Here is a 25,368-nt window from a genome sequence, read left to right as displayed (position 1 = left end):
ATGTGTTCTATTCTTAACACGTTTGTCAAAATATATGACCACAATTAAAATAAATCGAAATGTATGTGGTGCGTTAATTTTGCGGTTAAGTGTATATTAACTAGATATTTAACTCGCGCTTTCGCAGTGAAGCATATTTTTTTGCCAAGCAAGTTTTTTTTTGCCAGCCAGAATCATAAAAACATCGATTAAAACAAACGAATTATTGTCAGTTTAAATAAAGAGGCTACCGGCTTTAAAAACTTAAAAAACTTGCTTCACAATTTCTTACGAAATTTATTTGAAGTTTTACATCTAGTTAGTATAAATATCATTGGTTTAGCTAAGAGCATAGTAACGGTTTCTGCTTACTCGCGCAGCCTAGTAAGATGGGTGCACCGCGGACGCTCAGTTGCGAATTCTTTCTTTTTTTTTTTTATCATTCCCCTTCCCGAAACCCCGAAATGAACGAAATGCGATTGGCAAGTATTTGATGCATACCTTAATACACAGTGACTAAATTGTAGTATGTGTTTTTTCCGTGCCGAAACTCTGGTCGGAAGACAGTGCATCTTTTTAGATATTTTAGAGCTTGTGGGTTATCACTAGTACCCAAGCCTTTTTATGAGTCATTAAAAAAAAATTTACAAACAAAACTGTATTCTTCTTCTTCTTTTTTTTTCCGATTGTGATCAGATTATGATTTGTACTGACGATATTACACTGTGTCTACTTCCTCGGTCTTATTTTCTTACAAACATTAACAACATTTGTAGTTTCGTAACTATCCCATTGACCCTTTCATGCACCAATTATTTTTCCATAACTAACATAATCCATAAAAAATCATCTACAAAATGACAGCGGTACTATTAACTGTTTTAATTAGACTTTTTCTACACCTTGATACATTTTGATAGCTTTACAGAACGTCAGTTTTCTTTACCCGTTGATGTAACAATTTTGCTGACAACATTTGAATACTTTGAACACTTTGCCAACGCATTAAATATTCTTGCAGTCGTACTATCTTGCGTGTTTGTGATCCCCACCACTATTGAGTTTGCGTGGCAGCATAGGTATAGCGACAATCGACTAATGGATTTTTAGAAGCCAGCGTTGCTCATACACTTTCAAAAGTAGAACTGCTCTCACTAAGATTAGTCGCGCTGGTGCTATTTCATGCGCTCCAGTTAAAAAGGAGCGCCAAGCTACCGGTTGCTAAAAAACCCGCGGTAAAGAAAGCTGAAACAGCACCTAAGAAGAAAGTCGCTGCAAAGAGTGCCACCGCAAAAGTGGACAAGAAATAACCTGTACTGCTCAATCCTTCATCAAACGGCTATTTTCATAGGTACACATTTCTTTAAAACGTTGCGCGGCATTTAGGACTTTGTCAGGTAGTAACAATTACACTAATTGAGTTTGAAAGTCACAGTAACCTCACCGGTAACTGCTCCGTGCTTTTTAGGTCGATGTATATTCTAGAAAAGGGGAGTTTGAGAGCAATTTTGAAGAAGAAAAAAAAAGGTTTTAAGTTGTTCATAGCCTAGGACGGATGCAGCAGTTTAAGTGTTTTATTTTAGCAGCTAGTTTAGCTATTCTGCACTTGGCATTGTTTGCACAATTAAATATAGCGATTGCAACAGATATTTTCATTTGAACCTATTTCGTTAATGCGTCTAATGTTTTTAAAAGATGCGTGGCTATAAAAATAGCCGTTTGAGCGGATTTTGATCTACTTACTGCTGGTGTACTTGGTAACAGCCTTGGTGCCTTCGCTCACTGCGTGTTTAGCAAGTTCACCGGGAAGTAAAAGGCGCACGGCGGTTTGAATTTCACGCGAAGAGATCGTAGATTTCTTATTTTGAAGGGCGAGCCGCGAAGCTTCAGAAGCAATTCTTTCGAAAATGTCGTTCACGAAAGAATTCATGATGCTCATTGCTTTAGAAGAAACACCGACATCAGGGTGAACTTGCTTCAGGACGTTGTAAATGTAAATGGCATAAGACTCTCGTCTCTTTCTCTTGCGCTTCTTGTCACCAGTTCCAGCGATTTTACCACCTTTCTTACCGGCGCGCTTCTCGCCTTTTTTCGCCACCTTTGGCGCTTGTTTTCCTCCGGTTTTTTGTGCGTCTGACATTTCGACGGGCCTAACAGTAAAAATTCTTTTCGTTTGTTTTCATTGCATTGCAACTGGATTTAATTTAAGATAAAGTTGTAGCCTCCAACTTGAAAACTCTTGCGTCATATGCACTTCTATTGGTTCTTAAAAGATTAAGTTGTTTGAGCATCGTTTATTTCTTTTTTACTATTGGTTAAAAAAAGGTTGACTTTGAGACCACTCTATTTTGATAAGAATAGCAAACTTTTTGCTGTTTAAAATAAAAAAAAGGCGCACGAGATCTCTGGTCCGTCTGTCTGTCTCTGCTTGTGTTAGAAAATAAAATGTCAGGACGTGGAAAAGGAGGAAAAGCTAAGGCCAAGGCAAAAACTCGATCTTTTAGAGCGGGTCTTCAGTTTCCTGTTGGTCGCGTTCACCGATTTTTGCGCAAAGGGCATTACGCCAATCGCATCGGTTCAGGCGCACCGGTCTACTTAGCTGCAGTTTTGGAATACCTCTCCGCCGAAATCTTAGAGTTAGCTGGTAATGCTGCACGCGATAACAAAAAAGCCAGGATCATTCCTCGTCACTTACAGCTAGCTGTTCGCAACGACGAAGAGTTAAACAAGTTGTTGTCAGGTGTTACAATTGCGAGCGGCGGTGTGTTGCCAAACATTCAAGCTGTGTTGCTTCCCAAAAAGAACGAGAAGGTTCCAAAGCCAGCAGCCCAGTAAACGGCGGTATAAACAACACAAAAGGCTATTTTCATAGCCACACATCCGTTAAAAATTATTGTTAAGGCGTTAGAAACTTTAAATTTTAAATTAAAGCCGTACACTATTGCCTACGACCATACCACGGTGAATACACCCGTTCTCGTCCGATCACGGAAGTTAAGCATCGTCGGGCCAGGGTAGTACTTGGATGGGTGACCGCCTGGGAACTCCTGGTGCCGTAGGCTTTTGCAACCGTTTACGAAAAAAAAAAAAAAAAGTCGCCAAAGGGGACTCCCTTTTCTTTACAAAATCTGCTTTTTCAGTTGACTCTAAGATACACAGAACTCATCCCCTGCAAAAGAATATGCATAAACACGGCCCTGCCTGGGTGGTGTCGATTGAAAGGGGAGCGACTGGTCGAAAGGTGTGTGAGGGCGCTTCTTCCGTCTCCGCATCTCTGAGGGAAAGAAAATGGCGCTCTTTTTCCTCGCACAAAAGCCAGAAAGCTAGTTTTGATGCTGAACAACAAGGGCAACGGTTAAAGGGACTATAGCCACCATAGTCAACGAGGGCCCAGGGGAAGTTTTCTTAAGGGGCCCTCGTTGTGATCAATTACATACCCAGGACCAATAGAAGTGTGCTCTAGTCATTAAAAATTAAAAACGAAAGTTAATGAAATCTTTTAAAAGTCAAAACTATTTAAATCTTTTAAAAAAATGATTTTTAAAATATCGTTTGTAGATACACGGGGATACCCGGGAATCTTCCCCGTCCTCTCGGCGGCCATGAAAGAAACCCTCGCAAGTCTAAAGTTGCACGATGTCAATGTTCCCTAGTTTTGTCGAAATGACGAAAAGACTGCAAAACTAGCTTTGAAGAGCAAAAATTTGTAAGATTCGTCAATCGTCGTTACGTATCTCTGGCAACGTTGCGTATTGACGTGTCAACTTGCCAAAATGTTTCGGTCGTTGTCGTTTCTTTCTAAGATCAACACGTAGGAATCAGAGCTGTTTTCATGAAAATAATGAACGGTAGTAAAAGAATGCATTTCACCGCACCAGAATCCAATATGCGATATGCATAAATGGTTGACAATTGTTGTTACTGTTGCTGCTGCTGTTGTTGTTACTATTGTTACTGTTAGATCGTTATTGCTAATGCTTATTTTTTTGTGGTCGTTGCTATTGTCAGTATTACTATTATCGTTAGTTTATCGATGCTATCGTTAATTTTTGTTATTGTCGTTATTGTTATCTTCATCGTTGTCATTATTTTCGTTGTCACTATTGATATCGATTTTCTTATTGCTACTGTTTGTTATTTTAACTATTATTATCGTCATTGTTTTTTATTACAGCGACTCGTTTTCACTGTTGTGACTGTCACATTTTGTTCCGCCGTCGAGTGATTTCCGGGATTGTAACCGGTCGATCACGCTTGCTGGTTGTCACGTTGAAACGATTCTCGTCGCTCCTATGCTTATTTGGTTGCCTCTTTGCGATTCTTAGATTTTTATTGATTTTGTACAAAAAAAAAAAAAAACAAAAAAAAAAAAAACAACAACTTTTGAAATAAATAAAATTTATTTGCACTTATAGCAGACTTTGTATGCGCCTCTCAAAATATGCAGTAGACTCTTAGGGGTGAGAGGAGAGGTTTTTTTTTTAAGTCGTTAGAGGAGGGGGCGAGCGCGAACGCAGGCCCCCACTACCAGAAATTGTACGGTCGAGTTACCGACGTTAGCGGTAATCGCAGGGGTCAGCCCAGGCGAAGTGCAATGCAAGAGCCTCACCCTGGAAGAAGCCCCATGTTGATCAGATATTATGATTTTTATTTCGGGTCCTCCAGCTAGTTGCCTTGCGGACCCTAGTCATGATATACACGAGTTTCCGTTTACAATATTAAAAAAATGAAAAATATATAATCTCGTGACTATCATGACGCGAACAAAAAGTGGCCTCAAAAAAATAAAAGAAAAAGTGAAAAAAAAAGGCCAGAAAAAGTAACCAAAAGAAAATATTCTAAAAAAAGGAAATGAAAAAGTTTAAAAGTTTCAAATGGAGAGCAGAGTTGATTACTTCAAAAAAGCGTCTCAAATTTGCTTATTTTTTGGAATTCGAATTTCATTGAGAAATTATTGCCTTATATGGAGCGTTGTTCGCGTGTTTTTATCTCCTCCTTTGGTTATATAGAAAATAATGTTTTAACAATATAGCGTTTAAAAAATAAAAATTTGAAATAAATTTGACTAAAATTAAATGTTTAGTGTTTTTAATTTTCTTTCATTAAGAAGTGTTAATTCTCTTGATGTCTTTTTTCCTTGGAGTCGGAGGCGGTCCGCTCCTTTTATTTGTAGTTTTCTCGTCGCTTTCTTTTTGTTGTCTTTTTTCTTTCCTAATTTCTGTTTTTGATTTTACTAAAGTGAACTCTGTCTCCTTTTCACTTATATCTAAATTTCTGCTCTGGGTTAACTCATTAAGCTTTTCAACTAATAAACAACGGATATCGTATGGTAGGCTTCTTAGTTCTTCTTGAAATTCTTCGTTTATTTCAGTGGCGGTCACTTTCTTCATTAAGTCAAATATATATTCGTCGGTGATAAGTTCTTTTTCCTCGATATTTGTTTGGATGTTATTTTGTGAGTTCGAAGTTATAGTGTTCTTTTCTAAAGTAGAATCATTTAAATTTACTGGTTGGGTGGTCACTCTGATATTATTTTTTTCCTTAGGTGATTCTTCTTCGTCACTAGTTGGTTCTGTGTTTTTATTCATCTCGGCGTCATTTTTTTTCATTTCTGTGCATCTAGCATTCGGGGGATGCGAGTTCTTGCACACTCCGCACAGGAAGGACTTTCCAGCGAAGTGCATCGCGACTCGCACGCCCCCAATTTCTATGAAGTGCGGTAGGTCTTTTAACGGTACTTTGAGTTTAACTCGAAAAAGTCTCCTGCCATCTCTGAGGCTTTTGTCGAAATCGTAGGTTGTGTGTGTAATGGTGTATATTTCATCTACAAAAGGGTCTAATGCTTCGAGTAGCTCTTCATCGTTGATTAGCGGATCGCATTTAAATGTAATCAAAAATCCAATTTCGGTTCTTCTTTTTTTCGATATGGTCCTGTTATGGTTACTAATTTTCAGATCTGAATTTATAAAAGCATCAGCGTCGATCGTCTGATAGAACTCTATGATCCAGTGGCCTTTGCTTCTATGGGTAAGGCTCGAAACCTTTCCTCTGCCGATTATTCGGTGGATCTCGTCATTAATTTCTTTCGCACGAGTTTCAATGTATTTGCGGTTTTGAGATTCAGAAGGGTCCATAAATATGTTGATGTCGACTATTTTTTCCACTCGCGAGGCTTGATGTTTCTTTGTAGCTTCGGCATATGAAGACATATTCGAGATGAGTTTTCTTGATGGTCGCTAGTTAGTAATTCTCTGCTGTGATCTTCAGCCTGAGGAGAAGAAAAAAAGACCCATGTTGATCAGGTTTACTTCCCCGTCAGGTAAGTATGCTTTTCCCGTTGTGTGGGCAGCCTCGGACGTGCCCCAATCTTCTCAATTGTGGGTTTTCGATTGCACACCGCATCGTCCCGTTTGTTTGCTTTTTTTTTTTCCTTCTCTATAGTATGGGCCGCGCTCAGCAGTAGTGCAACGCCGAGGCAACCCGCGGTCAGGGCGAGGTAAACCTACGATCCCTTGACCAAATGCCAAAAATCAGATTAATATATGAGCCGGACTATGCCGGCGTACCAGATATTAAACTGATAAGAACAGATACTACACTTGATCTTTTTTTTTTTTTTTTATTTCCTTTTACGTCACATCAGCCATGGGCAGCTGTGGACGGTATAATTTACATATTTACAATTTCGTGATAAATTTATTTACAATCGTATATATTTTTTATTTGATTTTTTGCTATATAATATTTTTTTTTTTTTTTTTTTTTTTTTTTTTTTTTTTTTTTTTTTTTTTACTTAGTCAAGTTTTTTTTTTTTTTTTTTTTTTTTTTTTTTTTTTTTTTTTTTTTTTTTTTATTTACATTATTTACATTTTATATATTACGGATATTATTTGTCGAGGGTTATGTTGTTTTGTGTTGTTGTGTTTTTGTAATGTTTTTTGATGTTTTCGTCGCAAATTTTAATAGCGGTTTTGTAGGTGTTTTGATTTTTGTTTTCTGTCTTTATTTCTGTTCTCAGTCTCTTTATTAGTAGCGTGTGAAAGTGCAGTGGAGCGTTTAGTTTTTTGTTTTCGAAAATCAGTGCGTTTCGTGTGTGTTGTATTGTTTCGTAAAAGGTGTCTATGCATGTGTCGCCTATACTTCTGTCTTGTGCGGTTGCAGTACCCATAAGAAAAAATTTTAGGGTATTGCTGTATTTGTCGTTTGGGTATATGGTGTTCAGTATGTTTATGATTTGTATGCATATTTTCTGTGTGTCTGGGCAGTAGTAGAACCAGTGTTGCAATGTTTCCGTTTCGTTTTTGTCGCATCGTTTGCATGTTTTGTCTATGTTTTTGTTCCATTTGTGCATAGTGTTGAGTGATGGGAGTTTTCTGTGTATGTATTTGTATTGTATTTCGTTGGCTTTGTTATATAGGTTTCTGTCTTGTAGTTTTTGAAATTTTCTGTCCCAGTCTCGTTTTGTTATGGGCGTTTGTCCGGGTGGGAGTTTTCTGTTCCATTTTATATGTCTGTCGGGGGGTGTCATTTTTGATGTCAGTATTCTGTGGTATATTTGTTTGTTCGTTATCTGTGTCAGTTTTCTGTTTTTGTTTTCTATGTGGATGGATGGGATGTATTTGCGATATGTGTAATTTGGTGTTTCTGTGTTCAGTTTGTGCATCCATGTGGTCGGTATCCGTTTTGTTATTTCTGTTAGTGTTTTGTGTGGTATTTCTAGTTTGTCTGCTGTGAGTAGTCCTGGTGTCGATAAGTTACACAAGTCTGCTATTATTTGTATGTCTTGCGTTTTTGTGTGTTTTGTGGGTCTCGGTAGGGGGGGGAACGGGTTTTCTGTAGTGGGTTTTGTTGGCAGTAGGGGGTTATAGTATAGCGGTTGGTTCAGTATGGCTTCGAGTGTGTCGTCTTGTACTTTTATGTCTTTGGTAAATGTCTCCCAGTTGTGTATTAAGTCTCTGTATGTTTTGGGTATAGGGGGTTTTTCGTTGGGTGTGGTGGCTGTGTATAGCGTGTATTTGTTTTGTCTTGCGTTCCGGTATCTGTTTAAAAAGTGTATTGCTGTGTCTGTCCATGGCATGTGTGTATTGTGTGTGAGTATTTTGATCGTCCATTTTGTTTGTAGTGTCTGTGCTTTTGTGTTTATGTCTATTAGGTTTTGTCCTCCGTTGCGTATTGTCTGATGTAGCTGTGTTTTGTTGATTCTTGTTTTCGCGTTGTTCCATATAAAGTCGTATATCGGTGTCATGGTCTTGTCAATCTGTTTTTTGTTTGGTGTCGGTAGTATTTGTAGAGTGTGCCATAGTTTGCTGAGTATTAAGGTGTTCACCACTGTGATTTTTCCCTTAATACTCAGATTTTGTCTCTTCCAGTCTTGTATTTGTTTTTTGAATTTGTGTGTACATCTGTTCCAGTTTTCTGTTATGTCGTCTGTTCCGTCATTGGGGAAAGTCAGGCCTAGTGTGCGTATTTTGTTTTCTGTCCAGTCGAAGCCAAGCGGTCCGGTTTTTTTGTCTTTGTTTTGTCCTATCCACAGTCCTTGGCATTTGTCTCTGTTGAGTTTCTGTCCGGTAGCGGTTTCGAATCTGTGTAGGGTTTTGTCTAGGTTCTGTAAGGATTTCAGTTTCGTGATGTAGAAGAGTGTGTCGTCCGCGTATGCTGTTACCTTTGTTTCGTTGTAGTTTGTCTTTATGCCTTTTATGTGTTTGTTTTGTGTTATGTTTTGTATTAGTATGTCTGCCTGTAGTATGTAAAGTGTCATGGATAGAGGGCATCCTTGTCTTACCCCTCTTGTCGGGTAAAACGGTCGTGAGATGTGTCCGTTTGTTTTTATTTTTGTGGATATGTTTGTGTATAGCGTTTTTATGTTTCGTATAGTCTTGGGTCCGTAGTTGTATTTCGTCAGTGTTTTGAAAAGGTACGTCCAGTCTACTCTGTCGAATGCTTTTATTTGGTCGATGGATATGATTGCTGTGTTTCTCATGTCTTCGATGTTTGCTATTTTTATAATGTCTCTGGTGTACAGTAGGTTCATGTGTATTTGTCTGTGTGGGATGCATGCAGTCTGGTATTGGCTGATGATGTGTGGTAATGTATTTTTTATTCTGTTCGTCATTGTCTTTGTGATGAGTTTGTAGTCTATGTTCAGTAGGGAGATAGGTCGCCAGTTTGTTATGTCTGTTCTGTCTCCTTTTTTGTATATGCATGTGATTAGAGCGTCTCTTTGTGATTGTGTTAAGTAAGATCGGTCCAGTACTGCGTTTGTCATTTTTGTAAAGTGTTTTGTCAACAGCGGCCAGAATTTTTTATAGAACTCCGCTGTCAGTCCGTCTGTGCCTGGTGTCTTTTCGTTTTTCATGTTTTGTAGTGCTGTTGTGATTTCTTGTTCTGTATAGTCTTCGTCGCATAATTTTCTTTGTGTTTCTGTTAGTCGGGGGGTCTTCGTTTCGGTTAGTATTTCTGTCTGTGTCTGTATGTTCAGGTCTTCTTTGGTGTATAGTGATTCGTAAAAGTCCGTCATAACGTTTAGTATCTGTTCGGGGTCTTGCTGTAATTGTCCTTGTTTGTCTCTCAGTTCCGTTATTTCGTGGTGTGCCTGTCTTTGTTTTTCTAAATTGCAAAAGTAGTTCGTCGGGCGTTCTCCGTCTATGTTCCGTATCTGTTTTGTTCGTATTCGTGCGGCTTCTTCTTTTCGTCTCTGTATATGTTCGAGTTTGTGTCTAATGTTCGTGCTCATGGTGTTGTCTAGATGTTTCCGTTCCTCCTTTCTCAGTGTGTTTCTCAGTTTTCTCGTTAGTCTCAGTTCTTGTGTTTTGTTCTGTTTGTGTCGTTTGTGTGCGTATTTCAGTGTTGTTTCTTTTATCTGTTTTTTTGTATTTTCCCACCATTCTGGTATTTGTCTAAAGTCTGGGTGTTTTTCTGTTTGAATGGTTATTTGTTTTGTCATGAGGTCTATGTATGTCTTGTCATTTAGTAGGGTGTTGTTCAGTATCCAGTATCCCCTTCCTCTCGGTTGGGGCTGTACGTTTATGGTGATTGTCGGTGCGTTATAATGGTCTGAAAGTGTGGTGGGTTGGTGTTCTGCATTTGTGATGTATTGTCTTAGAGTCTTGCTTGTGTAAATTCTGTCTATTCTTGTTCTCGTCTTTGTCTGGCTGTGATAGTGTGTGTATTGTTGTTCGTTTGGGTGGAGTGTGCGGTAAATGTCTTCTACGTCTAAAGTGTAAATAAGGTCTTGTAGTGCGTGTTGTGAAATGCATCTGTATTTTTGTAGTGCTGGTGAACGTCTGTCTTTGTCTGATAGTGTTACGTTAAAGTCCCCCGCCAGTATGTAATGTCTGTCTCGAATTCTGGGCGTGCATAGTATGTTTTTTAGGTTTTCCCAGAATTCTTTTCGTTTGTATTGGTGTTGTGTGGTGTTTCCTGATGGTGCGTATACGTTTATCATAGTAATGTCTAGTTTGTCAATGTGTATGTCTGTGATTTGGTATTTACCTTGTACGTCGTTTACGGTGTTTGTCGGTTTGATTGTAGGGTCTTTTATGTGTATGAGTGTTCCGTCGGTGTTTTGTTTTCCGGAGCTGAATAGTATGGTGCCTGTGCATAGCGTAGCTGTTTGTCTGTACAAGTCAGGCGTGATGTGCGTCTCTTGTAGAAAAGTTATGTGTTGTTCTGATTGCTGTATGTTATGCAAAATCTCCCTTCTTCTCTGGAGATTTCGCATACCAGCCGTATTCATTGTTTTTATTGTAATAGTCATTTTTATTTTTATTTTTTTAGTTTGGAGATATCGTGTGTGTAGTTGGTTAAGTTAGGTCTCTGGTCGGTTAGGTTTTCGTTTCGTTTTTATGTCGTTCATTTTAGTTTCTTTTGTTGGCGTCGTCACACTTTTTCTTTTCGTAGGTTTTTGTTGGGTGTCTGTTTTTGTGTCCGTCACCGTAGGCTCTGTTTCCATTGGTGTAGGAGTCGGTGTCGAGTTTTGTGACTGTCTTGTGACGTCAGCGTTGTTGGTGTGTTCAAGCTCAGTGTTTTTTTCGTTTGTGTTGTCTTGCTTTTTTGTTGTTGTCGGTACTGGTTGGGTTTCCGTTTTGTGTGGTAGCGTTATGCTTGTTTGGGGTCTGGGTGCTGGTTTGGGTATCAGCGTCATTTGTTTTTTCTTTTCCGTCTCTCCGTTTGTTGCGTTTTGTATGTTATGGGGTTTGTCTGCTTCTTGTTTTTGTGTTTTTTCTATTTCCCCGTCTTCGTCCTCATCTTGTGACATTTCGTCAGTGTCTGAAATTGCTAGGTCTGCCAGTAGCTCTTGTGTGTCTCTTGGTTTGTGTATGGGTGTCGTGTTTTTTCCCCTGAAATATAGGTGGTGCAGCCTGTTGTCTATCTTAATTGTCGGAGGTATTTTGCTTACGTCAACAGTCGGGATGATGTGAACGAGTCTCCGTCCGTCTCGTATTTGGTTGTTGCTTGTGTAATATCCGTAAGAAATATTTACTATCTTACCAAAATCTTTAAGCTCTTCATAGATCTCTTGGTTTAGTACCGATGCGTCTGTCTTGATCGTGATTAATAGTACTTGGTTTCTTCTCGGTTTGATTGTTGTCTTCTGTAATTCTCCCGGAATGTTTAATCCCTTTAGAGTTAGCTCTTGGACTTTCTCTTTCGATTTAAGTTCTACCGTGTATTGGCCCCTTCCCGTATATTGTATGGATGTTATGCATCCTGGGCCAATCACCTTTTGGATTGCTACTTGTATTTCTCCCACTTTTTTTTCTATTCCATTTGGGGTTTGGTCTTTGGTAAAGGACATTAGTTGAAAGATCCGGGAGTGTATTTCCTCTTTTAAAGCTCTTTTTTCGGCTTCTTTTGTGTTTGTTTGGAAGTCTTGTGGTGGTGCTGTTCCGGGCTGTTTCTTTTTCAGCGCCTCTGCAAAAGAAAGTGCTGACCCGTTTTTTTGTTTGTTTGCGTCTTCGTTTGAAGGTTTCGGGTCAGCAGATTTGATTTTTTGTTGGTCAGTAGAATGTGGCTGACCGTTCTCAACAAATTTTTGGCTATTTGAAATGCCTTCTGCTTTGGTTTCAGAAGTAGTTAGCTTTGAAATCGATTGGACTTTGAGAGTTTCCATTTTTTGCGATTTGATTTAGTTTACGCTCTGCTTTTATTTTTTTGTTTTGCTTTTTAGGGCTGTTTCTTTTGTTTAGCTAGGGTAGCTAAAGAAAGTGTTCTAGGTTTTTGTCAAAAGAAACCTAGGAGAAAACTCTGCGAATAAATTCGGCTTAAAAAAATTAAAAAAAGAAGATATACAGCGAACTGTATATCTTTAAAGTTTTTCACTTGGGTAAGTGTTTTTTAAAAGTTTCTGTAGCAAAGGCTTCGCTACAGAGGAAAGTTACGTTTTCGCCTCTACGGAGGAGAAAAAAAGTTTTGAAGGAAAATAGTCTCTTACGCGGGGTGTCTCTAAGTCTTCGCAGCGAGATGCAAAACCATAAATAAACCACCGAAGCAAGTAAAACTAATTTTTTTAAAAACTCAATAAGAAAGAACTCAAGATAAACTTTATTAAAACTTTACTAAAATCACTAAAAGATACTACACTTGATCTTAGCCATTAGGCCGAGAAGCGATACTTTTTGCAACGACTTTGTCCCGGCTCCCTCCCTCTCAACGAAAAAACTTGTGGACATTTGAATGATCAAGTCGATGGGTAACTTTAAGTTTCAACGATGAAAACATGGCTTTCTTGTACTGCATCAATTTCACTCTAAAACATTTGGGCTTTTTTTCAAAAATAACCCAGCTTCTTTCAAAAATAACAAGCTTCTTTCAAAAATAACCCAATTAACCAAAACATAAAAAACGTTTAAAGGCTTTTAAATTTAACGCTGGGCAGCAGATGTGATCAAAGGCCAAGTTGAACAACTGAAAATCAACTCTGTATATGAGCGTCCGACAGATTTCTCTGTCAAAAAGCATTTTGAGAACCTCTGTATTTAAATGTTCTTTTCAACTGTTGTAATGACAGTACTTTAATTCATCACCAGGGTCGCCAAGAAACAGCAGAGTTTAGGAGGACTTGCTTGTCATTAGCCTCGATCCTTTCCCAAGTAGTAATTCCTCACAAAGTCTAAAAAAACAAGCTTGAAAGTTTAAAAATTGGGATGGTGCAAATTAAGTTAAGAATTTAAACTGAGTAGCAAGAAAATATTTTTCAGATACTTTAGTTATTGCAAGAAATGAACACTTTAAATGTTTACTGACAAAAAGGTAAAACAATTTTAAAAAGTGACCTAAAACATCCACTGACAAAATATCAAATGACAAATGGAAAATGAAAAAATTTATGACACTAAACCGACACAGCATTAGGTTAGCAAAGGTAAAGCATACATACCTTGCACACTGTATCTGCATTTTTCCAATCACAAACTCGCAGAGCGTGGTAAAAGTTAATGAGACCTGGAACAATAAGCAAAGTATTTTTTTTAAATATTACATTTTTTAACATATTACCTAACCTAAATTAAGCCTGCAAATGTATTTGCGTACAAATTAGAAGCTCAGGATTGATGGAGAATAAACTTAAAAATATAATTCCCAAGTCAGTTAAAAGGATGTTTACTTGTTGGCTAAAGGTCAACTTTTTCAAACTATCACTTTTAAAAAATGGTTCTGGTAAACTATCGAAGAAACATGACTTACCTTTTTCTTGAAACTTTAACTGCTTCAATATTATATGCTCTGCTAACCTAACTTAACCCTTAACCTTGCCCCAGGACAACACTCAAAATTCTCTTTCAATAACTTATTTTCAATAATCAGACTTGCTACCTGAGGCTGAGTTAACTTTAGCAGTAACTCTATAAAACATAATGTGAGAAAGCCAAACAAAAGGTTCAGTTCAAAATGTAATGAGTATGTAATTTTTTTAAAATTTTATCGCATATCTTTAATCGAATTAAAGGGATCATTCCAAAGAAGCTATAGATTGTCCAGTGAAAAGCATACCTAATTAAGCATTACTTTATTGGGGTTGTGTCAGTATAACTGTAAATGAAACAAAGCTATGAACAAACTAAAGAAATAGGTAAAAGTCTTAGAAAGATCCTATTTCTGTTTCACTCACCAATAAAATCAAGAAGAATTTCCCACTTCTTATTCATTGAGTGGGATGCTCTAAAGAGTATTGCAACTTGCATTCTGGATAATCCAGGAACTCAGAACAAACTCTGTAACTGCACTCATGAAAGTCTTTTGTGACTACTCCTTCATAAAGTTGATGCTTCTAAAAATGAAAATTTATTTTTGAAAGGATTTTTTCATCAGAAACTATTCTTAAGTATTTGAAGACTTGAAAAAGTAAAGTGGGCACAACAATAGGGGTTAAACTGCTTCAAATTTTAAAACACAAACACCAAAATAAGGTGAAAAGATTGAAAATAAAATAGCACAGTACTTTTTATTACCTTAAAGCATTCTTGAAAAATCGTTAAAAAAACTGTGTGAACTCCTCTAAACTTGTCACTTGTCTTGGTTTTGGCATCAGCTACTGTATGAGAAGATAAAACAGGATTTAATTTGTTTAGTTTCCCTTTTTTTTATTTTCTTTTTTTTTTTCGAAACAAGCTAAAAGCACCTTTTCTGCTCTTGACGCTACGCCAACACCAAAAATTTCAGTAGGACTGCGCGTAACCACTGCACCGTTGTTAAACTCAATGATATGCACTTTACCGCAAAATTAACGCACCACTTATAAATTCCGACTTATTTTGAAAAATATTACGTATTTCCCGGATTTATCAAATACAAAGTCGATAATAATGTTTATTGTGACGTCATTTGTAGGCTTTATTCCGTTTTAGTTTCCAAATTGTAGCAGCTTTTCATAAGCAGCACGTTTTGCTGTAACTAAACCTCACTTTTAAAAGAAAAGTATGTATAAAGTTAGTATGAACAGATGTGTTGCTCAATGATAACTGTCATTTGAGCAACACGTCTGTTCTGACTTCTCAACGATACATAAGCTGACATTTTAAAACCTTTTTTGGTACCTCTTGCATCGTTCATGGGAGATGGATTCCTTCTTATGTAAGATAATGCTAGACCACATACGGCGCATGTTGTTACTGAATACTTACAAAATGCTACTATTCAAGTTTTGGAGTGGCCGGCTTGCAGTCCAGATATGAACCCAATAGAGCATCTTTGGGGCATAATGGCACGCTGTGTTAGAAGTCAACATCCACCACCTAGACGAGTTGCGACAAAGTCTTATCCGCGTATGTGAAGATATCCTTCAAGAAACGATTACACCTCTAATTAAAAGAAATCCACGGTGCTGTCTGGCTGCAACAACATCAAGATGTGGCAACACTAGATATTGATAAGTCAAAAATGTTACATTTTAAGCTGTATTAGTGTGCATAACAACAATAATCATCTTAGTTTATTTTGTTACTTACCTTAATTTTATTACTTACCATATTTCTAGTTTTAGTTTGTTTTTCTTTCTTTTCTTTTCTTTTCTCACCATCCTCAAAGTCGCTTTTATTATTATCATCGAAATAACTGTGTTCATGTGTTCTATTCTTAACACGTTTGTCAAAATATATGACCACAATTAAAATAAATCGAAATGTATGTGGTGCGTTAATTTTGCGGTTAAGTGTATATTAACTAGATATTTAACTCGCGCTTTCGCAGTGAAGCATATTTTTTTGCCAAGCAAGTTTTTTTTTGCCAGCCAGAATCATAAAAACATCGATTAAAACAAACGAATTATTGTCAGTTTAAATAAAGAGGCTACCGGCTTTAAAAACTTAAAAAACTTGCTTCACAATTTCTTACGAAATTTATTTGAAGTTTTACATCTAGTTAGTATAAATATCATTGGTTTAGCTAAGAGCATAGTAACGGTTTCTGCTTACTCGCGCAGCCTAGTAAGATGGGTGCACCGCGGACGCTCAGTTGCGAATTCTTTCTTTTTTTTTTTTATCATTCCCCTTCCCGAAACCCCGAAATGAACGAAATGCGATTGGCAAGTATTTGATGCATACCTTAATACACAGTGACTAAATTGTAGTATGTGTTTTTTCCGTGCCGAAACTCTGGTCGGAAGACAGTGCATCTTTTTAGATATTTTAGAGCTTGTGGGTTATCACTAGTACCCAAGCCTTTTTATGAGTCATTAAAAAAAAATTTACAAACAAAACTGTATTCTTCTTCTTCTTTTTTTTTCCGATTGTGATCAGATTATGATTTGTACTGACGATATTACACTGTGTCTACTTCCTCGGTCTTATTTTCTTACAAACATTAACAACATTTGTAGTTTCGTAACTATCCCATTGACCCTTTCATGCACCAATTATTTTTCCATAACTAACATAATCCATAAAAAATCATCTACAAAATGACAGCGGTACTATTAACTGTTTTAATTAGACTTTTTCTACACCTTGATACATTTTGATAGCTTTACAGAACGTCAGTTTTCTTTACCCGTTGATGTAACAATTTTGCTGACAACATTTGAATACTTTGAACACTTTGCCAACGCATTAAATATTCTTGCAGTCGTACTATCTTGCGTGTTTGTGATCCCCACCACTATTGAGTTTGCGTGGCAGCATAGGTATAGCGACAATCGACTAATGGATTTTTAGAAGCCAGCGTTGCTCATACACTTTCAAAAGTAGAACTGCTCTCACTAAGATTAGTCGCGCTGGTGCTATTTCATGCGCTCCAGTTAAAAAGGAGCGCCAAGCTACCGGTTGCTAAAAAACCCGCGGTAAAGAAAGCTGAAACAGCACCTAAGAAGAAAGTCGCTGCAAAGAGTGCCACCGCAAAAGTGGACAAGAAATAACCTGTACTGCTCAATCCTTCATCAAACGGCTATTTTCATAGGTACACATTTCTTTAAAACGTTGCGCGGCATTTAGGACTTTGTCAGGTAGTAACAATTACACTAATTGAGTTTGAAAGTCACAGTAACCTCACCGGTAACTGCTCCGTGCTTTTTAGGTCGATGTATATTCTAGAAAAGGGGAGTTTGAGAGCAATTTTGAAGAAGAAAAAAAAAGGTTTTAAGTTGTTCATAGCCTAGGACGGATGCAGCAGTTTAAGTGTTTTATTTTAGCAGCTAGTTTAGCTATTCTGCACTTGGCATTGTTTGCACAATTAAATATAGCGATTGCAACAGATATTTTCATTTGAACCTATTTCGTTAATGCGTCTAATGTTTTTAAAAGATGCGTGGCTATAAAAATAGCCGTTTGAGCGGATTTTGATCTACTTACTGCTGGTGTACTTGGTAACAGCCTTGGTGCCTTCGCTCACTGCGTGTTTAGCAAGTTCACCGGGAAGTAAAAGGCGCACGGCGGTTTGAATTTCACGCGAAGAGATCGTAGATTTCTTATTTTGAAGGGCGAGCCGCGAAGCTTCAGAAGCAATTCTTTCGAAAATGTCGTTCACGAAAGAATTCATGATGCTCATTGCTTTAGAAGAAACACCGACATCAGGGTGAACTTGCTTCAGGACGTTGTAAATGTAAATGGCATAAGACTCTCGTCTCTTTCTCTTGCGCTTCTTGTCACCAGTTCCAGCGATTTTACCACCTTTCTTACCGGCGCGCTTCTCGCCTTTTTTCGCCACCTTTGGCGCTTGTTTTCCTCCGGTTTTTTGTGCGTCTGACATTTCGACGGGCCTAACAGTAAAAATTCTTTTCGTTTGTTTTCATTGCATTGCAACTGGATTTAATTTAAGATAAAGTTGTAGCCTCCAACTTGAAAACTCTTGCGTCATATGCACTTCTATTGGTTCTTAAAAGATTAAGTTGTTTGAGCATCGTTTATTTCTTTTTTACTATTGGTTAAAAAAAGGTTGACTTTGAGACCACTCTATTTTGATAAGAATAGCAAACTTTTTGCTGTTTAAAATAAAAAAAAGGCGCACGAGATCTCTGGTCCGTCTGTCTGTCTCTGCTTGTGTTAGAAAATAAAATGTCAGGACGTGGAAAAGGAGGAAAAGCTAAGGCCAAGGCAAAAACTCGATCTTTTAGAGCGGGTCTTCAGTTTCCTGTTGGTCGCGTTCACCGATTTTTGCGCAAAGGGCATTACGCCAATCGCATCGGTTCAGGCGCACCGGTCTACTTAGCTGCAGTTTTGGAATACCTCTCCGCCGAAATCTTAGAGTTAGCTGGTAATGCTGCACGCGATAACAAAAAAGCCAGGATCATTCCTCGTCACTTACAGCTAGCTGTTCGCAACGACGAAGAGTTAAACAAGTTGTTGTCAGGTGTTACAATTGCGAGCGGCGGTGTGTTGCCAAACATTCAAGCTGTGTTGCTTCCCAAAAAGAACGAGAAGGTTCCAAAGCCAGCAGCCCAGTAAACGGCGGTATAAACAACACAAAAGGCTATTTTCATAGCCACACATCCGTTAAAAATTATTGTTAAGGCGTTAGAAACTTTAAATTTTAAATTAAAGCCGTACACTATTGCCTACGACCATACCACGGTGAATACACCCGTTCTCGTCCGATCACGGAAGTTAAGCATCGTCGGGCCAGGGTAGTACTTGGATGGGTGACCGCCTGGGAACTCCTGGTGCCGTAGGCTTTTGCAACCGTTTACGAAAAAAAAAAAAAAAAGTCGCCAAAGGGGACTCCCTTTTCTTTACAAAATCTGCTTTTTCAGTTGACTCTAAGATACACAGAACTCATCCCCTGCAAAAGAATATGCATAAACACGGCCCTGCCTGGGTGGTGTCGATTGAAAGGGGAGCGACTGGTCGAAAGGTGTGTGAGGGCGCTTCTTCCGTCTCCGCATCTCTGAGGGAAAGAAAATGGCGCTCTTTTTCCTCGCACAAAAGCCAGAAAGCTAGTTTTGATGCTGAACAACAAGGGCAACGGTTAAAGGGACTATAGCCACCATAGTCAACGAGGGCCCAGGGGAAGTTTTCTTAAGGGGCCCTCGTTGTGATCAATTACATACCCAGGACCAATAGAAGTGTGCTCTAGTCATTAAAAATTAAAAACGAAAGTTAATGAAATCTTTTAAAAGTCAAAACTATTTAAATCTTTTAAAAAAATGATTTTTAAAATATCGTTTGTAGATACACGGGGATACCCGGGAATCTTCCCCGTCCTCTCGGCGGCCATGAAAGAAACCCTCGCAAGTCTAAAGTTGCACGATGTCAATGTTCCCTAGTTTTGTCGAAATGACGAAAAGACTGCAAAACTAGCTTTGAAGAGCAAAAATTTGTAAGATTCGTCAATCGTCGTTACGTATCTCTGGCAACGTTGCGTATTGACGTGTCAACTTGCCAAAATGTTTCGGTCGTTGTCGTTTCTTTCTAAGATCAACACGTAGGAATCAGAGCTGTTTTCATGAAAATAATGAACGGTAGTAAAAGAATGCATTTCACCGCACCAGAATCCAATATGCGATATGCATAAATGGTTGACAATTGTTGTTACTGTTGCTGCTGCTGTTGTTGTTACTATTGTTACTGTTAGATCGTTATTGCTAATGCTTATTTTTTTGTGGTCGTTGCTATTGTCAGTATTACTATTATCGTTAGTTTATCGATGCTATCGTTAATTTTTGTTATTGTCGTTATTGTTATCTTCATCGTTGTCATTATTTTCGTTGTCACTATTGATATCGATTTTCTTATTGCTACTGTTTGTTATTTTAACTATTATTATCGTCATTGTTTTTTATTACAGCGACTCGTTTTCACTGTTGTGACTGTCACATTTTGTTCCGCCGTCGAGTGATTTCCGGGATTGTAACCGGTCGATCACGCTTGCTGGTTGTCACGTTGAAACGATTCTCGTCGCTCCTATGCTTATTTGGTTGCCTCTTTGCGATTCTTAGATTTTTATTGATTTTGTACAAAAAAAAAAAAAAACAAAAAAAAAAAAAACAACAACTTTTGAAATAAATAAAATTTATTTGCACTTATAGCAGACTTTGTATGCGCCTCTCAAAATGCAGTAGACTCTTAGGGGTGAGAGGAGAGGTTTTTTTTTTAAGTCGTTAGAGGAGGGGGCGAGCGCGAACGCAGGCCCCCACTACCAGAAATTGTACGGTCGAGTTACCGACGTTAGCGGTAATCGCAGGGGTCAGCCCAGGCGAAGTGCAATGCAAGAGCCTCACCCTGGAAGAAGCCCCATGTTGATCAGGTTTACTTCCCCGTCAGGTAAGTATGCTTTTCCCGTTGTGTGGGCAGCCTCGGACGTGCCCCAATCTTCTCAATTGTGGGTTTTCGATTGCACACCGCATCGTCCCGTTTGTTTGCTTTTTTTTTTTCCTTCTCTATAGTATGGGCCGCGCTCAGCAGTAGTGCAACGCCGAGGCAACCCGCGGTCAGGGCGAGGTAAACCTACGATCCCTTGACCAAATGCCAAAAATCAGATTAATATATGAGCCGGACTATGCCGGCGTACCAGATATTAAACTGATAAGAACAGATACTACACTTGATCTTTTTTTTTTTTTTTTTTTATTTCCTTTTACGTCACATCAGCCATGGGCAGCTGTGGACGGTATAATTTACATATTTACAATTTCGTGATAAATTTATTTACAATCGTATATATTTTTTATTTGATTTTTTGCTATATAATATTTTTTTTTTTTTTTTTTTTTTTTTTTTTTTTTTTTTTTTTTTTTTTACTTAGTCAAGTTTTTTTTTTTTTTTTTTTTTTTTTTTTTTTTTTTTTTTTTTTTTATTTACATTATTTACATTTTATATATTACGGATATTATTTGTCGAGGGTTATGTTGTTTTGTGTTGTTGTGTTTTTGTAATGTTTTTTGATGTTTTCGTCGCAAATTTTAATAGCGGTTTTGTAGGTGTTTTGATTTTTGTTTTCTGTCTTTATTTCTGTTCTCAGTCTCTTTATTAGTAGCGTGTGAAAGTGCAGTGGAGCGTTTAGTTTTTTGTTTTCGAAAATCAGTGCGTTTCGTGTGTGTTGTATTGTTTCGTAAAAGGTGTCTATGCATGTGTCGCCTATACTTCTGTCTTGTGCGGTTGCAGTACCCATAAGAAAAAATTTTAGGGTATTGCTGTATTTGTCGTTTGGGTATATGGTGTTCAGTATGTTTATGATTTGTATGCATATTTTCTGTGTGTCTGGGCAGTAGTAGAACCAGTGTTGCAATGTTTCCGTTTCGTTTTTGTCGCATCGTTTGCATGTTTTGTCTATGTTTTTGTTCCATTTGTGCATAGTGTTGAGTGATGGGAGTTTTCTGTGTATGTATTTGTATTGTATTTCGTTGGCTTTGTTATATAGGTTTCTGTCTTGTAGTTTTTGAAATTTTCTGTCCCAGTCTCGTTTTGTTATGGGCGTTTGTCCGGGTGGGAGTTTTCTGTTCCATTTTATATGTCTGTCGGGGGGTGTCATTTTTGATGTCAGTATTCTGTGGTATATTTGTTTGTTCGTTATCTGTGTCAGTTTTCTGTTTTTGTTTTCTATGTGGATGGATGGGATGTATTTGCGATATGTGTAATTTGGTGTTTCTGTGTTCAGTTTGTGCATCCATGTGGTCGGTATCCGTTTTGTTATTTCTGTTAGTGTTTTGTGTGGTATTTCTAGTTTGTCTGCTGTGAGTAGTCCTGGTGTCGATAAGTTACACAAGTCTGCTATTATTTGTATGTCTTGCGTTTTTGTGTGTTTTGTGGGTCTCGGTAGGGGGGGGAACGGGTTTTCTGTAGTGGGTTTTGTTGGCAGTAGGGGGTTATAGTATAGCGGTTGGTTCAGTATGGCTTCGAGTGTGTCGTCTTGTACTTTTATGTCTTTGGTAAATGTCTCCCAGTTGTGTATTAAGTCTCTGTATGTTTTGGGTATAGGGGGTTTTTCGTTGGGTGTGGTGGCTGTGTTTAGCGTGTATTTGTTTTGTCTTGCGTTCCGGTATCTGTTTAAAAAGTGTATTGCTGTGTCTGTCCATGGCATGTGTGTATTGTGTGTGAGTATTTTGATCGTCCATTTTGTTTGTAGTGTCTGTGCTTTTGTGTTTATGTCTATTAGGTTTTGTCCTCCGTTGCGTATTGTCTGATGTAGCTGTGTTTTGTTGATTCTTGTTTTCGCGTTGTTCCATATAAAGTCGTATATCGGTGTCATGGTCTTGTCAATCTGTTTTTTGTTTGGTGTCGGTAGTATTTGTAGAGTGTGCCATAGTTTGCTGAGTATTAAGGTGTTCACCACTGTGATTTTTCCCTTAATACTCAGATTTTGTCTCTTCCAGTCTTGTATTTGTTTTTTGAATTTGTGTGTACATCTGTTCCAGTTTTCTGTTATGTCGTCTGTTCCGTCATTGGGGAAAGTCAGGCCTAGTGTGCGTATTTTGTTTTCTGTCCAGTCGAAGCCAAGCGGTCCGGTTTTTTTGTCTTTGTTTTGTCCTATCCACAGTCCTTGGCATTTGTCTCTGTTGAGTTTCTGTCCGGTAGCGGTTTCGAATCTGTGTAGGGTTTTGTCTAGGTTCTGTAAGGATTTCAGTTTCGTGATGTAGAAGAGTGTGTCGTCCGCGTATGCTGTTACCTTTGTTTCGTTGTAGTTTGTCTTTATGCCTTTTATGTGTTTGTTTTGTGTTATGTTTTGTATTAGTATGTCTGCCTGTAGTATGTAAAGTGTCATGGATAGAGGGCATCCTTGTCTTACCCCTCTTGTCGGGTAAAACGGTCGTGAGATGTGTCCGTTTGTTTTTATTTTTGTGGATATGTTTGTGTATAGCGTTTTTATGTTTCGTATAGTCTTGGGTCCGTAGTTGTATTTCGTCAGTGTTTTGAAAAGGTACGTCCAGTCTACTCTGTCGAATGCTTTTATTTGGTCGATGGATATGATTGCTGTGTTTCTCATGTCTTCGATGTTTGCTATTTTTATAATGTCTCTGGTGTACAGTAGGTTCATGTGTATTTGTCTGTGTGGGATGCATGCAGTCTGGTATTGGCTGATGATGTGTGGTAATGTATTTTTTATTCTGTTCGTCATTGTCTTTGTGATGAGTTTGTAGTCTATGTTCAGTAGGGAGATAGGTCGCCAGTTTGTTATGTCTGTTCTGTCTCCTTTTTTGTATATGCATGTGATTAGAGCGTCTCTTTGTGATTGTGTTAAGTAAGATCGGTCCAGTACTGCGTTTGTCATTTTTGTAAAGTGTTTTGTCAACAGCGGCCAGAATTTTTTATAGAACTCCGCTGTCAGTCCGTCTGTGCCTGGTGTCTTTTCGTTTTTCATGTTTTGTAGTGCTGTTGTGATTTCTTGTTCTGTATAGTCTTCGTCGCATAATTTTCTTTGTGTTTCTGTTAGTCGGGGGGTCTTCGTTTCGGTTAGTATTTCTGTCTGTGTCTGTATGTTCAGGTCTTCTTTGGTGTATAGTGATTCGTAAAAGTCCGTCATAACGTTTAGTATCTGTTCGGGGTCTTGCTGTAATTGTCCTTGTTTGTCTCTCAGTTCCGTTATTTCGTGGTGTGCCTGTCTTTGTTTTTCTAAATTGCAAAAGTAGTTCGTCGGGCGTTCTCCGTCTATGTTCCGTATCTGTTTTGTTCGTATTCGTGCGGCTTCTTCTTTTCGTCTCTGTATATGTTCGAGTTTGTGTCTAATGTTCGTGCTCATGGTGTTGTCTAGATGTTTCCGTTCCTCCTTTCTCAGTGTGTTTCTCAGTTTTCTCGTTAGTCTCAGTTCTTGTGTTTTGTTCTGTTTGTGTCGTTTGTGTGCGTATTTCAGTGTTGTTTCTTTTATCTGTTTTTTTGTATTTTCCCACCATTCTGGTATTTGTCTAAAGTCTGGGTGTTTTTCTGTTTGAATGGTTATTTGTTTTGTCATGAGGTCTATGTATGTCTTGTCATTTAGTAGGGTGTTGTTCAGTATCCAGTATCCCCTTCCTCTCGGTTGGGGCTGTACGTTTATGGTGATTGTCGGTGCGTTATAATGGTCTGAAAGTGTGGTGGGTTGGTGTTCTGCATTTGTGATGTATTGTCTTAGAGTCTTGCTTGTGTAAATTCTGTCTATTCTTGTTCTCGTCTTTGTCTGGCTGTGATAGTGTGTGTATTGTTGTTCGTTTGGGTGGAGTGTGCGGTAAATGTCTTCTACGTCTAAAGTGTAAATAAGGTCTTGTAGTGCGTGTTGTGAAATGCATCTGTATTTTTGTAGTGCTGGTGAACGTCTGTCTTTGTCTGATAGTGTTACGTTAAAGTCCCCCGCCAGTATGTAATGTCTGTCTCGAATTCTGGGCGTGCATAGTATGTTTTTTAGGTTTTCCCAGAATTCTTTTCGTTTGTATTGGTGTTGTGTGGTGTTTCCTGATGGTGCGTATACGTTTATCATAGTAATGTCTAGTTTGTCAATGTGTATGTCTGTGATTTGGTATTTACCTTGTACGTCGTTTACGGTGTTTGTCGGTTTGATTGTAGGGTCTTTTATGTGTATGAGTGTTCCGTCGGTGTTTTGTTTTCCGGAGCTGAATAGTATGGTGCCTGTGCATAGCGTAGCTGTTTGTCTGTACAAGTCAGGCGTGATGTGCGTCTCTTGTAGAAAAGTTATGTGTTGTTCTGATTGCTGTATGTTATGCAAAATCTCCCTTCTTCTCTGGAGATTTCGCATACCAGCCGTATTCATTGTTTTTATTGTAATAGTCATTTTTATTTTTATTTTTTTAGTTTGGAGATATCGTGTGTGTAGTTGGTTAAGTTAGGTCTCTGGTCGGTTAGGTTTTCGTTTCGTTTTTATGTCGTTCATTTTAGTTTCTTTTGTTGGCGTCGTCACACTTTTTCTTTTCGTAGGTTTTTGTTGGGTGTCTGTTTTTGTGTCCGTCACCGTAGGCTCTGTTTCCATTGGTGTAGGAGTCGGTGTCGAGTTTTGTGACTGTCTTGTGACGTCAGCGTTGTTGGTGTGTTCAAGCTCAGTGTTTTTTTCGTTTGTGTTGTCTTGCTTTTTTGTTGTTGTCGGTACTGGTTGGGTTTCCGTTTTGTGTGGTAGCGTTATGCTTGTTTGGGGTCTGGGTGCTGGTTTGGGTATCAGCGTCATTTGTTTTTTCTTTTCCGTCTCTCCGTTTGTTGCGTTTTGTATGTTATGGGGTTTGTCTGCTTCTTGTTTTTGTGTTTTTTCTATTTCCCCGTCTTCGTCCTCATCTTGTGACATTTCGTCAGTGTCTGAAATTGCTAGGTCTGCCAGTAGCTCTTGTGTGTCTCTTGGTTTGTGTATGGGTGTCGTGTTTTTTCCCCTGAAATATAGGTGGTGCAGCCTGTTGTCTATCTTAATTGTCGGAGGTATTTTGCTTACGTCAACAGTCGGGATGATGTGAACGAGTCTCCGTCCGTCTCGTATTTGGTTGTTGCTTGTGTAATATCCGTAAGAAATATTTACTATCTTACCAAAATCTTTAAGCTCTTCATAGATCTCTTG

The 25,368-nt window shown here is 38.3% G+C and overlaps 1 long non-coding RNA gene, 3 other non-coding genes and 4 pseudogenes across 4 annotated transcripts; 2 read left to right on the top strand and 6 right to left on the bottom strand.

The window, feature by feature from the left end:
* The first annotated feature begins 2,922 nt into the window (after positions 1-2,922).
* Positions 2,923-3,041, top strand: LOC149879723 (5S ribosomal RNA). The gene has a single exon (XR_016446575.1). It is a non-coding gene; the product is annotated as a 5S ribosomal RNA (ribosomal RNA).
* Positions 3,042-4,475: 1,434 nt separating this feature from the next.
* LOC149879722 (U1 spliceosomal RNA) lies at positions 4,476-4,613 on the bottom strand (annotated as a pseudogene).
* Positions 4,614-6,416: 1,803 nt separating this feature from the next.
* LOC149879721 (U2 spliceosomal RNA) lies at positions 6,417-6,645 on the bottom strand (annotated as a pseudogene).
* A 5,767-nt stretch (positions 6,646-12,412) lies between these two features.
* LOC149879720 (U2 spliceosomal RNA) lies at positions 12,413-12,591 on the bottom strand (annotated as a pseudogene).
* Positions 12,592-12,593: 2 nt separating this feature from the next.
* LOC149879719 (uncharacterized) lies at positions 12,594-14,647 on the bottom strand. The gene is made up of 3 exons (XR_016446347.1): positions 14,430-14,647; positions 13,358-14,248; positions 12,594-13,090 (listed from the first exon to the last, which is right to left on the bottom strand). It is a non-coding gene; the product is annotated as an uncharacterized LOC149879719 (long non-coding RNA).
* A 3,814-nt stretch (positions 14,648-18,461) lies between these two features.
* LOC149879718 (5S ribosomal RNA) lies at positions 18,462-18,580 on the top strand. Its single transcript, XR_016446574.1, has one exon. It is a non-coding gene; the product is annotated as a 5S ribosomal RNA (ribosomal RNA).
* A 1,432-nt stretch (positions 18,581-20,012) lies between these two features.
* Positions 20,013-20,176, bottom strand: LOC149879717 (U1 spliceosomal RNA). The gene has a single exon (XR_016446710.1). It is a non-coding gene; the product is annotated as a U1 spliceosomal RNA (small nuclear RNA).
* A 110-nt stretch (positions 20,177-20,286) lies between these two features.
* Positions 20,287-20,518, bottom strand: LOC149879716 (U2 spliceosomal RNA; annotated as a pseudogene).
* Between the last annotated feature and the right edge of the window lie 4,850 nt (positions 20,519-25,368).

The sequence above is a fragment of the Hydra viridissima genome, unplaced genomic scaffold, assembly GCF_058129835.1.
Source record: "Hydra viridissima isolate aposymbiotic clone 2 unplaced genomic scaffold, HvirCarnegie_v1 scaffold_13, whole genome shotgun sequence".
Taxonomy (NCBI): domain Eukaryota; kingdom Metazoa; phylum Cnidaria; class Hydrozoa; order Anthoathecata; family Hydridae; genus Hydra; species Hydra viridissima.
The sequence above is the reverse complement of the archived record's forward strand: the minus strand, read 5'-3'. Positions and strand labels throughout refer to the sequence as shown.